At 41.8% G+C, this 15,048-nt stretch overlaps 1 protein-coding gene across 8 annotated transcripts in view; it reads right to left on the reverse strand.

Moving 5' to 3' along the window:
* Positions 1-12,696, reverse strand: part of LRAT (lecithin retinol acyltransferase) — a 146,311-nt gene extending 133,615 nt beyond the window's left edge. For 7 of the 8 annotated variants that reach the window (XR_001106838.2, XR_010345360.1, XR_010345358.1 and 4 more), the window contains exons 1-3: positions 12,559-12,696; positions 2,962-3,030; positions 120-219 (exon numbers count right to left, since the gene is read on the reverse strand). The gene's annotated coding sequence lies outside the window, so the exon portion shown is untranslated. The remainder of the gene's footprint in view (positions 1-119; positions 220-2,961; positions 3,031-12,558) is intronic. The other variant, XR_010345359.1, reaches the window with a different exon arrangement.
* Positions 12,697-15,048: the final 2,352 nt, after the last annotated feature.

The raw sequence follows: 15,048 nt of genomic DNA on the forward strand, positions 1-15,048 counted from the left end.
TTTTTTTTCCTTATAACGTCAGGCATCTCAGATTCCCTGAAGCTCATCCTTGGACATCAATTTGAGAAACTTCGTTTGTAGGTGAAGACATTAAGGAGAAGAGAGGTGAAGTGACTCACCCAGGTCGTGCAGCTTGTTAGTGACAGAGGCAAGATGGAAATCTGCTCTTCCTACTCCTTTTCTGCTTCATCTGCTGTATCAGGCTCTATGCGGACTTGTCTGTGTGGTTAATGACAAGGGCCATCAGACAGTATGTGATAAGGTTTTAAATGTTCTACTACTCCTATCAACTAGCCCAAGAATGATTACTAAATGTCTATATTTAGAATTTATACCCACTAGTCCTCTTTCTAACCAAATAAAAAGTCTTTTTCTCTGTGTTCATTCTCCTGAACCTATTCAGGTCCATCTGAACTCACCCTATCCTCCTAGCCTCCTCCCTCAACACCACCACTTCCTTAAAATTCTCTCCTTCCAGGGTTCCTATGATCATCCAGATTCTTCCCACTTATTCCAGGGTTCACCTCCCTCCCCTCGTGTGTGTGTGTGTGTGTGTGTGTGTGTGTTTAAGAGACACAGCCTTGCTCTGTTGCCCAGGCTGGAGTGCAGTGATGGAATCCTAGCTCACTGCAGCCTCAAACTCCTGAACTCAAGTGATCCTCATGCCTCAGTCTCTCTAGCAGCTGGGACTATAGGCATGTACCATGGTGCCAGCTAAGTTTTTCATTTTTTTAGAGAAGGTGTATCGCTATGTTGCCCAGGCTGGTCTTGAACTCCTAGGCTCACGTGATCAGTCTGCCTCCACCTCCCAAAGTGTTGGGATTACAGGCATGAGCCACCACACCTGGTCTCCTCTTCCATTTGTTAGCTCCTTAGCTGCTACCATTTCCCCTCTCTCCTGGGGATGCCTAAAGCTCAATCCTACTCTCCTTTACATCCATTCCCTGCCCGCTTACTGTTACTTCTACTGAGTAGCACTCCTGTGAAAGTTGTCAGTACCCAAAATGGAGTCACTTATGTCAAACCCTAACAAAATGGAGCGGGAGGCCATGAAGGAAGGGCCCTCACATGTGTGCCTGAACCAGGAACTGCCACAAATGACTTCTCCAACTGAAAATTTCCAGTTAAGTCACTTCTGTGAAAACTCTCTCTACCAACAGCCAGTACCACCAATGAGCAAATGCCACCGCATGTAACAAGACCCTGTAGCTAGTGGTCTTTATTTCAAAACAGGCATACGGATATTTTTTGCCTTTAAAAGCTTCCTTTTTTCCCAACTCCCTCGAATACCTGTATGGTCCGCCACGGAAGACATGTATTATGTACTATGTGATTGCAGTTCCTTGCTATTTCCTAGTAAGCTTGAGAATTAATCCCTGCCACTCAATTCAGGTTGACACCATTCTTACCCCGTTTACAGAAATACTTCCCAATAATAGCTTCAACAGTCATATCTATCAAATGTAATTCCCAGCCCCATCCTGTTTCTATTTCCACCTTCTCATCTATGAGGCACTGGTGTCTTGAACACTGCTTGTGCTCTGTGATGTCTAGCTCTATATTTGGCACATACATACCAGCAAGAGCAGTTAAATGTGAGGAAACCTTCACATGTCAGTGAAGATAGTATACAAATAGAACAATTCTGGTGATTTTACAAGAAGTTTCGCAAATTTGGCAAAATTGACTTTTACAAATGATACTTTGCTTTCTTTTTTGCAAGATAGTATAACTAGTTTTATTATTTTTCCTCTGAGCAACTGATTTCTTAAAAGAGGATATAGCTCCCCCTCATGGATGAAAATGATATTTTAAAAACAGCCTTTCCAACTCTGGTGCATTCTGAAATTAATCATTAATAAAACTAAGTCGTACATAGTAACAACATCCAGACTGTTAATTATTCACAGCTCCTCATGTAGATCTAAAACAACAGCACATTTTAACGAATTGATCCTTCTTAAGCAGAAGTACCTTTTCAATACTTCAAAAGGAGAGATTCAGTAACACGATTTGATATTCAGTACTCAATTGCAAAAGACTTTCTTCATTAGCTCAATAAATCAAAGTACTGTGATAGTGATGCCAGAGTCCTGGATTTGGTTCTAGTTTGGGCGGCCACTTTGATTGGTTCCATAGCCTCAAGAGTCACACTAAACTCCAGGGGGTCATCATAAAATGATTTGCCCTGAGTCACGCGAGATCCAGAGTGTCAGAGAGCAAACAAACAGTTCAGTTCTAACTTTCCCTGACTGGAAATCACCCCCAAAATGCTGGGGGATTAAAAGTGGCTTTTTATTTCTAAAAATTCTTTCATATAATGGCAACTGCCTTCTTTCCTCAGAACCTCAAGGCAGATAATAAAGCCCTTTAAAAAAAAAACGTTACTTTAAGTTCCAGGATACATGTGCAGAACGTGCAGGTTTGTCACACATAGGTATACCTGGGCCATGGTGGTTTCCTGCACCTATTGACCTGTGCTATAAGTTCCCTCCCCTTCCCCCGCACCTACCAACATGCCCTGGTGTGTGTTGTTCCCCTCCCTGTGTCCGTGAGTTCTTATTGTTCAACTCCCACTTATGAGTGAGAACATGCAGTGTTTGGTTTTCTATTCCTCATCCATGTCCCTGCAAAGGACATGATCTCATTTCTTTTTATGGCTGCATAGTATTCCATTGTGTGTATATACCACATTTTCTTTATCCAGTCTATCATTGATGAGCATTTGGGTTGGTTCCATGACTTTGCTATTGTAAATAGTGCTGCAATAAACATATGTGTGCATGTGTCTATTAAAGCCCATTTAAATGTTTATCGAGTTATTTGCTTTTTGTGACTATATAAATCAAAGTTTTACTAAGTGTGTGTGTATGTGTGTGTGTGATTCCATCTTAAAATTTGACATTCCACTGAATACAAAAAATTAAGATAATCCACATGACAAAATAGTTTTCAAATTACCTTTTTGGTGAATATCTTTTTTATCTGGAGCCATGTCAGTCTGTATAAAATCAGGAGCATAGCCGAGGTCTAAAATATAAAAAGAAATGTATTCACTATAAAATATATTTGGCTATCAAAGGCAATAATGCAGACTAATCAACATTTTAATGCTTCCAAGGCTATAATAAACATCAAGAAATTATATTTATGTTGTTTATATTAACTAATCCTATGTGAATTTGAAATATAATCAATTGATGGAAAGATCTGATATTATGTTCAAGATAAACTAAACTTTCATTATCACCAAAGTGAAAAATAAGGCTTTAAAAGAACTAAACAAAGTAACCACTTCTCTTTTGTGATCTATTAGCAGCTTTTTTGTCTGCTTGTTTTGAGGCAAGGTCTTGTTCTGTCACCCAGGAGGGGAGTGCAGTGGCAGAAGCACAGCTCACTGCAGCCCCAACCTCCCAGGCTCAAGTAATCCTCCTGCTTCATTTTTTCTTTTTAATTTTTTTGTAGAGACAAGGTCTCATTATGTTGCCCAGACTGGTCTTAAACTCCTGGGCTCAAGTGATCCTCCCACCTCAGCCTCCCAAAGTGCTGAGATTACAGGCATGAGCCATCGCACCCAACTAGCAGCAGTTTTAACTCCAAAGTTTTACTAAAACCTAAAGTTACCCACGTTATACATGCCCTGAACATTCATTACTATAAGTCTACACTATTCCTTAGAGGAACGGGTGATTTCACATTTACTTGACAGATTATAGAAACAGATGCAGAAAATCAAAAGAGTAGATTGGAATAAGAGTTTCCATAGGTGATGGAGCTCTTCAAAAGTACCTCCTTTGTGATCAAACTGCCCTTTAAAGCACAAAGTAGATAATCTAGGTATTTATGATAGAGACATTTTAAACTAATTTCACCAAATAAAAGCAGCTTCTTACATAGACTAAAAATCACAAAGTTGATGCTATAGCTATAATAATACTTACATATTCTCTAGTAAGTTAAATAACTTGAATGGTTCTCTTGTCTAAATGGAATTTCTGCTGGGATATTCCATGCCTAAGGCCAATTTATAGGCCTTAAATATTAAAATAAGAAAATTTAATCCATCTGTAGCAACTGAAATATTTAAAAATTAAGACTAAGACATTTATCAGATACTATTTACAACAACATAAGCAGTTTTCCATGGTAATAAGGTTTTCCATAAATATAATTTTAATGGCTATGTAAGATTTTATTGCCTGACTCTCTCCTCATTTATTTAACCATTTCCTTATTTCCTTATTGTTGGGCATTTAGGTCTTTCCTTTTGCGTGTGTATTATAAATAAGGCTACCATATCCATCTTTGTGAACAGAAGTTCTTTAATTAGCTGTATTCCCTGAGATATTCAGACATAAAGATGGTAAATAACCAAACTACTTACCTTTGTTCTAATAATATTAGCACCTAACATTTTTAAAGTTTCACAATAAATCACTTACATAAACAGTCTTGTATAATTAGCCTTTTAGGTGTTGTCTTTTTTTTTTTTTTTTTTTTTTTTTTTTTTTTGAGACAGAGTCTAGCTCTGTAGCCCAGGTTGGAGTGCAGTGGAGTGATCTCAGCTTACCGCAACCTCTGCCACCTGGGTACAAGCAATTCTCCTGCCTCAGTCTCCTGGGTAGCTGGGATTACAGGTGCTCGCCATCATGCCCAGCTAATTTTTCTATTTTTAGTAGAGACAGGGTTTCACTGTGTTGGCTAGGCTGGTCTTGAAATCATGACCTCATGATCTGCCCTCCTCGGCCTCCCAACGTGCTGGGATTACAACCGTGAGCCACCACGCCTGGCTTAGGTATTGTCTTTAAGGTCTAGCATTAAAGATATGGCTAGGGGGCTATTAAAGTGACTACAGTAGTCACTTACAGGTGATTTTCCTTTTGTAGCAGTTAGCAGGAACAGAGTTTATCTCTGAGAGATATTAAAAAATCAAATAGGCTGGCCAAGGCAAGAGAATTGCTTTAGCCCAGGAGTTAGAGACCAGCCTGGGAAATATAGTGAAACTTTATCTTCACAAAAAAAAATATAAATAAATAAAAATTAAAAATAGCCAGATGTGGTGATGCATACCTGTAGTCCCAGCTACTCAGGTGACTGAGGTGGGAGGATAGCCTAAGCCTGGGAGACAGAGGCTGCAGTGAGTTGAGATAGCACCACTGTACTCCAGCTTGAGTGACAGAGAAAGATTCTGTCTCAAAAAAAAAAAAAAGGAAAGAAAATCAAATAATCTAGCTTCTTTTCATATAGTAGCTATCTTAGTCTGTTTTCACACTGCTGTAAAGATGCTTCATGAGACTGGGTAATTTATAAACAAAGGAGGTTTAATTGACTCACAGTTCCATATGGCCAGGGAGGCCTCAGGAAACTTACCATCAAGGTGGAAGATAATGACATGGCTTACATAGTGGGAAGAAAGAGAGAGAAGGAGAGAAGGGGGAAACACCAGACGCTTACCAAACAACCAGATCTCGTGAGAACTCCCACAATATCAAGAGAACAGTATGGGAGAAACCACCCCCATGATCTAATCACCTCCCACCAGGTCCCTCCCTGGACACACATGGGGACTACAATTTGAGGTGCAATTTGGTCAGGGACACAAAGCCACACCATATCAGAAGCTGAGGAACTGGAAGAAAAACACAAAGTGCATTTTACTTTTTAAAATTTAAATTTAACAATGAATTTATCAAAGTTGAAAAAAATGTATGAGTACAGTATTACATTATTCAAATATAGAAGTTGTAGATATGTTCTTATTCATTTGGGATATTTCCTGGCAACCCTCTCTATCTTAATGAGTTGTCACTGTACTTTACATTCAACCATTGGCATATTAAGGTGGTAATCCACATACTTAATCATGCTGACTAAAAGAAAAGCAAATTATTACATGGTAACAGAAAGACAAGTCAGGAAAATATACAGTGGTAGCAGATCTCTCTATTCCCAGTGATCTCCAGAAATTATTTCCTTCTGATGGCAAAGATCTCATTTTAAAACAAATTATATATTTCCTTCATCCAACGTACAATTGTCTTTGCTCTTCCAAGCTCATAATCAATTAAGGCCAAAATTGATCCTGCTTATTGACATATGATGTAAATATGGGGTCAGTAGTATTCTCAAAGGAAACATTTGCTGTTACCAAGCCCCTAGTTTTCCCCCTTCCATAATCTTAAAATAACTGCTTTTCTTCAAGTTACTCCCTTATTAAAAAACATTATGCAAGGGCAGTTCCCAGAGTACAAAAAAAGAGCTATAAGAGCCTAAAGAAAAAGTACCATCACAAGATAGTGTTTAATTCTAAAACGGTAGTTTTAAAGGTAGGAGCTTTGTCTTGATGTATGTGTCCCTAGTCTCTTCCATTGTACCTGATGAGCACTTGGCAAAAGTTGGCTGCAAGATGGATGAATGAATAGGAAAGCACATTTTAAAACAGCTCTTCCCCCTAAAGTTTCTTCATTTCATATTTCTCACTTTTCATACACTCTCGTGGCATACTTGTCTTTAATTTCTTATTAACTACCATAGAATTTTTTTATTTTGAAATGTTGGAATTCCTAAAACCTACTATTAAAGTTTTAGGTAAAGATTTACCAAAGATGGAAATATTTTCCACTAGGTCAGAGATGTTGGCACAGCAGTCTTATGTAAATACGTAAAATAAATGCAGCATTAAAAGTATTTCTTTGGGAGGCCGAGGAGGGTGGATCACGAGGTCACGAGATCGAGACCATCCTGGTCAACATGGTGAAACCTCGTCTCTACTAATACAAAAAATTAGCTGGGCACGGTGGCGTGTGCCTGTAATCCTAGCTACTCAGGAGGCTGAGGCAGGAGAATTGCCTGAACCCAGGAGGTGGAGGTTGCGGTGAGCCAAGATCGCGCCATTGCACTCCAGCCTGGGTAACGAGCGAAACTCCGTCTCAAAAAAAAAAAAAAAAAAAAAAAAAGTATTTCTTAATTACTGAAATATACAGATACACATTCATTTTTTTTCTGTATAATGCAACTGCAATACTCTATAGGATGGATAGCTTTTACAATCATAAAAGAGTAAACTCAGGCATGATATAATACACATATGGAAAACCATTAAGATATAAGAAGGGAAATACTGAAAGATAAATGGTCCCATAATTAATCATACATTATTTCTCATGAATTATAAGGATAACTTAAAAACAGCTTGTCTGTTTTTAGGGCACTTGAGCTCAGAAAGATCAACAGCAACTATTTCAAAGTGAGATGCAATACCATCCAGTGAAACTTTAACAATCTCCAATTAAGCAATTCTACAAACTGCAGGCAGACAGTAACTTTTCATCAAAGGTTTCAGAGGACAAAGAAAAGTCTCACTTTGGGATTTGACATTGAGATGTTTGGTAAAAGGGATTCAAGTGCGAAATTCAAACAGGGCACAAAAAGCAGTTGTGTCAGTGATCGTGGGAATATTGAGGAAAGGGAGAAAAGAAAGATAAGAACAAATGGATCCACAAAAATCAGACAAAGCCAGCTTTGTGAATGATGGATAATTCAAATGACTTCTGTGGGTTCCAGAGACAATGTAAAATCCGAGACAGAGATGTAAACTGCACTGCAAATTAGTGTCATGTATTTTTAAATGTTTCCATGTTCAGATTCTTAATCACATCTGCCAGTGTCTCAATAGTCCAGAAGCAAATGGAGTGGTCCATGAAATCTGCTTTCTTCAGGAAAGGCATTTGAATAAGTTGAAGGCACAGTGGAAAACTCAAAAAGCAGCCAAATTGGCTGTCAGTCTTCCTTCCCTTCAGTGTGCAAGAATCGGCAAGTAGTCCAAAGCCAAGCCATTGAGGTTCGAGGATACAGCAGCAGCAGCGGTCTAGCTAGACAACCTCTCCCAAGGGCTGCACTGTGCCCTCCCTAAAGGAAGTCATTCTCTACAAGGGGTGGAGCCCTGGAGAGCTCAGCCGGACTCTGCTCCATTCCAACTGTGGGGTTGAAGGTTACTAAAGAATTCAATGAGCAAATGTGCTTATATGCTGTGTTCATCAGAGCTTTAAAAAAGTAAATAGAGATGAGAAGATAACAGAAGTAATCATCCTAAAGTATTTCTCCATGGTTTATATATACACCTGCCGTAGGTTTTAAAAAGGTAAAAAATGTGTTAATTTTGATATAAATCTGGAAATAAAAATACACCAAGACAGTATCCTGGGTTCAAGAAGTTGGTTGTATTCTGGTTTATACTCCCAAGATCTAGCACAGTGCTCAAGAAATATTTATTGCCAAGTAAATGTGAGGCAGAAACAATATCTATACATTTCAAATTATGTACTTGTATCAGAATTCCTGATGAATAAATGTGAGGCAATGAATATTCCTGGAGAATAAATCTATGTACAGTTGATCAATACTGTGCCAGGCAAGGATGAATAAATCCTGGTCCCAGTCCTGAAAGTACTTATAAGCCTATTTTACCTGATAGGGAAATGAAGGCATTTACTGGGCACATGTAAGCTATAAAGCCACATTTATACATATGGAACTAATATTACTGGGGACAGTTGCATTGAAGAATTTCACTGAAGAATTTCTTTTAACTTCAAGTGCACTGTCTCACAGTCAAGCAAGCTGTTCTGCTGCCCAGATCTAGAACAACTCTACCCTGGATGAGCCCTCATATGTGGGGATCATCTTCTGGTGAACTTGCACCATTTTCTACTTAATCTCCACATCTGGAAGAAGGACAACCTTATTTGCAGAGGTGGGGCTGCTGGGGAGGCAGCAGGCGAGAAGGGTTTGGGAGGCAGGTGGACATAGATAGTTCAGCAATGTATCTGGGTTCTTTACCAGATACATTGGTAAAGTATCTGTTCTGAGCCCACGTGGTCATTGGGGAATGGATTGCAAACCAGGGAAAGGTACATCACAACCAAGACAAGATGGCTTGGGTTCTGAAGCTGCCCCCATTTATCTAGGAGACCTGTAGTCTGTGATTCTTTTTGGTGGGGGGACCAAGTTTTGCTTTTGTCATGTAAGCTGGAGTGCAACTGTGCAATCTCGGCTCACTGCGGCCTCCGCCTCCCAAGTTCAAGTGATTCTCTGCCTCAGTCTTCCAAGTAGCCGGGATTACAGGTGTGTGCCACCATGCCCGACTAAGTTTTGTGTTTTTAGTGGAGATGCGGTTTCACCATGTTGGTCAGGCTGGGGTTGAACTCCTGACCTCCACTGATCTGCCCACCTCAGCCTCCCAAAGTGCTAGGATTACAGGTGTGAGCCACCACGCCCGGCCCTAGTCTGTGATTCTTAAACTTCAACATACAAGAATACAGAACTGGACCTGGATTTCAGGGACAAATCTAACTCAGAGTCTAAAGAATATGGCCTATACCTTGAAGATTTTGTGGAAAAACTCAAGATGAAAAGGAGCATCAGCATAGCATCTGTCTGCCTTCTGGCTGTCTTCAAACTGCGGCAGTTAAAAGCTCATACATACCTATATGCTAGCTGACCTCACTCCTGTCCTCAAACAGCCTGAATTGTATACACCTTGTAAAGCTAGGTTAGACTATAGCAAGAGACTACGAGTACCCTTTATATTTCCCTTTAATCCCCAAAGCCTAGCACTGTGTGCTGAACTAAAATAAACCAGCCAGTACTCATCTAGAAGGACCATGCTAACAAAGTGGAGACTGGCAGCTAATTGTCACCAGCTAGTTACTTGGGTTTCAGGTGAGTATGTTAAGTAGCTGAATTTGTGCAGATGTCTTTTGAGAGACTGAGATAATAAGAACACTTACTGTCTTCTAGGCACAACAGGACTACAGGTTATTGGGAACATTATGCAGAAATAATAGGAAGTCAGACATTCAGTTCCATTAGAATATGTAAATATAGGTATAGGTGCCAGCCATTATTTATTTTCTAATTTTCAGTATGCTACAAGCACTGAAACCATTCACCCTGAAATGCTTTGCACAGAACATTTCACACAACTGTCCCCAGGATTATTAGTTCTATATGTATAAATGTGGCTTTATAGCTTACAAAACAGATTCACATACATATTCTCGAAACTGCTCATTTTCTAGCCTCCTCATAGCTGAGTCCTTTATGAACATTTGTGTTCCACCTTATGCCCCAAACAAACCTTCAAGATACTATATTATATCCATCACACAAGTGTGGAAATGGACCTTCTGAGAAGTTCACACTACCAGTAAGTGTGCAACCATGATTGGAAACCAGATTTCTCTAATTGTAAAGCCAAGGTTTTTTCCAGTATACAAACTGGCCTCACAGTGTGATCTTCACTTTAGCCCTATGGTATAAATATTATGAATATAATCTATTCAAGAAAGATGCATTGGTAATCTTACACACCAAGCACTGTTCTGGGCACTGGAGACAATGCAGTGATCAAAATGAACACAGCCTCTGTCCTCTTTGGAATTCACTTTCTGGGGTGTAAGTGGGAAAAGAAACAACAACAACAAAATATTTGTCAGCTGGCAAGTACTGTGGAGAAAAGTGAAGCCAGGTAAGGGGTTAGGAAGTACCAAGAGGGCCGGGCACAGTGAGACTTGTAATCCCAACACTTTGGGAGGCCAAGGTGGGAGGATCACTTGAGCCCAGGAGGTTGAGACTAGCCCGAGCAACACAGCAAGACAAAATCTACCCAGAACAAAAGGAAAGAAAAGAAACAAAAAGGCTGGGCGCGGTGGCTCACGCCTGTAATCCCAGCACTTTGGGAGGCCGAGGCGGGTGGATCACAAGGTCAAGAGATCGAGACCATCCTGGTCAACATGGTGAAACCCCGTCTCTACTAAAAATACAAAAAATTAGCTGGGCACGGTGGTGTGTGCCTGTAATCCCAGCTACTCAGGAGGCTGAGGCAGGAGAATTGCCTGAACCCAGGAGGCGGAGGTTGCGGTGAGCCGAGATTGCGCCATTGCACTCCAGCCTGGGTAACAAGAGTGAAACTCCGTCTCAAAAAAAAAAGAAAAAAAAGAAACAAAAAGTCTTAAGATCAGCCAAGTGTGGTGGCACACACCTGCAGTCCTAGGTACTTGAGAGACTGAGGCAGGAGGATTGCTTTAGACCAGGAGTTGAGGCTGCAGTGAGCTATGTTCATGCTACTGTACTGCAACCTGGGTGACAAAGCAAGACCCTGTCACAATTAAAAAAGAATACCAAGAGGAATCCCACAGAATTATAGCTATTGGATATAGAGTGGCCAAGGAACGGTGTCTTTGACAGGACAGTAGTAGAATGAGTAGGGACCTTAAGGAAGTGACGTGCTTGCCATGCACTGTCTGGGGAAAGAGTGTTCCTCATGGAGGAACAAGTATGTGCTAAGTTCCCAAGACAGGGATGTGCTTAGCATATTGGAGTCATAACTGGGAGGCCAATGTGCCTGCAATGTTGGTGAGCAAGGGGGAGAGTAGAAAGAGATAAGACCAGAAAGGAAGATGAAAACGAAATCACAGTCCTGAAGACCTCTAAATGAGATAAACCATTGGGAAGTTTTCATCCAATGAGGGATATGATTCTACTGCATGAGTACTCTTGCAGCTGTATGGAGAAAAAAAACTTCGGAAATGCAAGAGAGCAACTAGGATGACTAGATCAGAGGCTATTGATATAGATCAACTAGAGAGATGGTGTGGACTAGGATGATGGTGGATGTCAAGTTTGACTGCAAAGGTTTTGGGTTGGGCATAGAAAGATAGGGATTCCATTTAATGAGGTGAAGAATAGGGGGTAGAGATCAGGAGTTTCATTTTTAGACATGTAACTTTTGAGATGCCTATTACAGAAGATGTCAAGAAGGCAGCTGGATACCTGAATAAGGATTTTAGAGGAGGACAAGTCCATGTTGGAGGCATAACTGTGGGATTCTCACAAGGTGGTCATGTTAAATGTCACAGATGGAGAGTACTGAGAGGACGGAGTCAGAGAAGAGGCCTAGTACACACCAAACTTTAGCTGGTAGAGTTGTGGAGGAAGCAGTCAAGGAGACAGAAGTAGTGGGCAAGGAGGGAGGAGGAAAACCTCTGGAAACTTCAAGAAGAAAGCATTTCAAGGAGACAATGATGACTCTGGTTAAATGCCACTGGTAATCAAGGAAGAGGAGAGCCAGGAATTGCGGACTGAATTTAGCAGTCATAGGACAAATGGATGGAGGTTATTGGTCCCAGATTCCCTGAAATGAGGAAACCAAGGTTCCAAGAAGCTAAATAAATTGAACAACCAAAATCATATGGCCAATTAGCAGCAGAACTGGGTCCAGAACTAAACACTGAACACAGGCCATCTGAGTCCTGTTTCCTGAACCCCAGACCAGGACTTTTCTTTAATAATATGATGTCATCCTTCTCGTGGTAACTGTGATTCATTAGGGGGATTGCGAAAGAATATTAAGACTTTAAACAGACCGGGTGCAGTGGCTCAAGCCTGTAATCCCAGTACTTTGGGAGGGCAAGAGGGCAGATCACAAGGTCAGGAGTTTGAGACCAGCCTGGCCAACATAGTGAAACCCCATCTCTTCTAAAAATACAAAAAAATTACCTGGGCCTGGTGGCAGGCACCTGTAATCCCAGCTACTCAGGAGGTTGAGGCAGGAGAATCGCTTGAACCTGGGAGGCGGAGGTTGCAGTGGCCAAGATTGCACCATTGTACTCCAGCCTGGGCGACAGTGCGAGACTCCATCTCAAAAAAAAAAAAAAAAAAAAAAAAGACTTTAAACCAAAGGAATAAACGTTAGTAATAGAGTGTCAATGTCAGACAATCAAATCAAATGAAACAGGCAGCCATTGCAACCACAGCATGCCCAAGTGTTAAAACACACTTCAACATACAAAAAAGTTTACAGCCCCTCAAAAGAAATTATCTATTCATTCTGCTAGATGATTTCTACATAAATAAATACCCAAGGCCTGATTACCGTATGCTATGACCAGTAGGTATACTCAAACTTGAATAATGGTGATCTGATACCCCAATCTCTTTCCTTCACTTGGTTTCTTTACCGAGTTGCCAAAAATGGGGGTAGGCGAGGATTTTAGTAAATTAAACTAATGTTTAGGGAGAACAAAGGCACAAGAAAGCCCTAAACCATTTAAGTATTAAAAACTTGTTTTAATCGTCCCTACTGCTGCCCTCAAATCCAGAACCACCACCAACCAAGAGGCGATATGATTCCAAGAGCCGACTCTGTTCCAAACCTCCGCTGTATGGTTTTGCAGACTAGGAAGTGAGGATTTCCAGTGGGAGGAACAGGGAAGAAGAGAAGGACATAGACAAGCTAGCAAGGGGAAGGTGCAGAATAGGAAAGCCACAGGGCAGAGCAGGGAGGGACTGTCACAGGGAAGGCAGCCACTTTTCCAGGGAAAAGTTGAGCAAGGAGCTGGCACCCGGCCATCTCTACCTCTGGAGAGAAGGAAAAAGCAAAGCTGTGTCTCGTGGTAGAGAAGAGCCCAGCTATGGGGGCTCTAACTTTCCAGGGTCCAAGTGTCATCCCTTGGGAGTTCGGTGTCTGCCTCCAAGGCTGCAACTAACTCCTCGCGCCTCCCCTGCCGCCTTTCCTCCCGGGAAAGAGGAGGTGAAAAGGTTCCTAGGGCTCCGGTGGGCAAAAGCGCGGGGCGCAGGCAGCTAGTGGGGGTGGGGGGCGGTTACCTGATAACTCCGTGTCTCCCCAGAAGGCGCGGCGCCGCCCTCCTGCCCCAGCTGCCACTTCGCCGTCCCCGGGTCCGGGTGTCTGTCCCGTCTCCGGGACCCGACGCCCGAGGCGGCCGTCCGGGAGACCCAGAGCACGAGCCTCACGCTCTACGCCGGGCCCTGCTCTAGGGCGCGCAGAGGAGCAGAGACACCTACTGGCCGCGCTGGGCCGGGCCGGGCCGGGCCGGGTTAGGGGCGGAAGCCTAGGAAACGCGGCCTCGCACACCCACTACCGGGCGGACCCCACCTGCGCCTGCGCCTTGGCTGGCTCACCTACCTTGAGGTTCCCAGCTCCTGCCGCCCTGTGCGCAAGTGATTTCAGCAACCATCACCGCAAAACCCAGTCAGAGGGTAGCTGGCTCACAGCCTCTCCACTTTTTTGGAGTTGGCGCCAAATAATTTAAAGACCCTCCCCACCCTTTTCCAAATTCTGGCGCCTGAGAAGGAAAAATCCAACAAGATGGAGATATAAGGGCCCTTAAGGTCTCTCCCCAGAAGCCAGGGAATTGTATTTCTGTTTCCCCAGGGCCCTGAAGAACCTGGCTTTCTTGTAATTACAAATATCTTTCCTGAAAAGTGGCTGCCTTCCTCCTGCTCGCTGCCCTGTGACAGTCAGTCCTTCCCTGCTCTGTCCCGGTAACTTTCCTGCTCTGCGCCTTGTTCCTGTGCTAGCTTATCTATCTCTTTTTATTCTCTTATCCTGCTCTTACTCCTTTGGAAATCTTCACTTCCTGGTCTGCAAAACCATCGGAGCAAGGCCTGCTGTGCACATGAGGACCACTGCAAATATTTTTTTTCCAGGTTCCAAGAGGGAAGCAAAAGACTCAGGAGCCGACAATCTAGTTAATTTTTGGCTGACAGAGAAAGTCTCTTTCTCTCTGTGTGTGTGTGTGTGTGTATGTGTGTGTGTGTGTGTCTCTCTCTCTTTAACACCTACTATTGATATAGTTTTGTTTCCATCAGCACTCTTGTCTTTCCTTCTAGACCTTTCATCCTGACTCTCTTCCTGGATTGAATTTAGGGAGACAAGAGTTTAACTTAGAAGCCGTAAAACTTTATAATAAAAGGAAGAAGACAAACCAGGCCCTGCTTCTTTATAGGACAACTAATACAGTTCATGGATTATCTGGGTAGTTACATGACTAATATTCACCATTAACATTTATTGAGTTCTTACTGCTTACCAGAAACTATTATAAGAGCTTTATTTATAATAATAATAAAATCAGCTCTTATATGTTTTAAAGGTCTTACATTTATTAACACTTTAAACAAAACAACCCTATAAGATGGATAATAATATTATCCCCCTTTTACAATTTAGAAAAATGAGACAAAGAA

Source organism: Aotus nancymaae, unplaced genomic scaffold (genome assembly GCF_030222135.1).
Source record: "Aotus nancymaae isolate 86718 unplaced genomic scaffold, 86718_ANA_hifiasm-v0.15.2.pri h1tg000033l, whole genome shotgun sequence".
NCBI classification, from domain to species: domain Eukaryota; kingdom Metazoa; phylum Chordata; class Mammalia; order Primates; family Aotidae; genus Aotus; species Aotus nancymaae.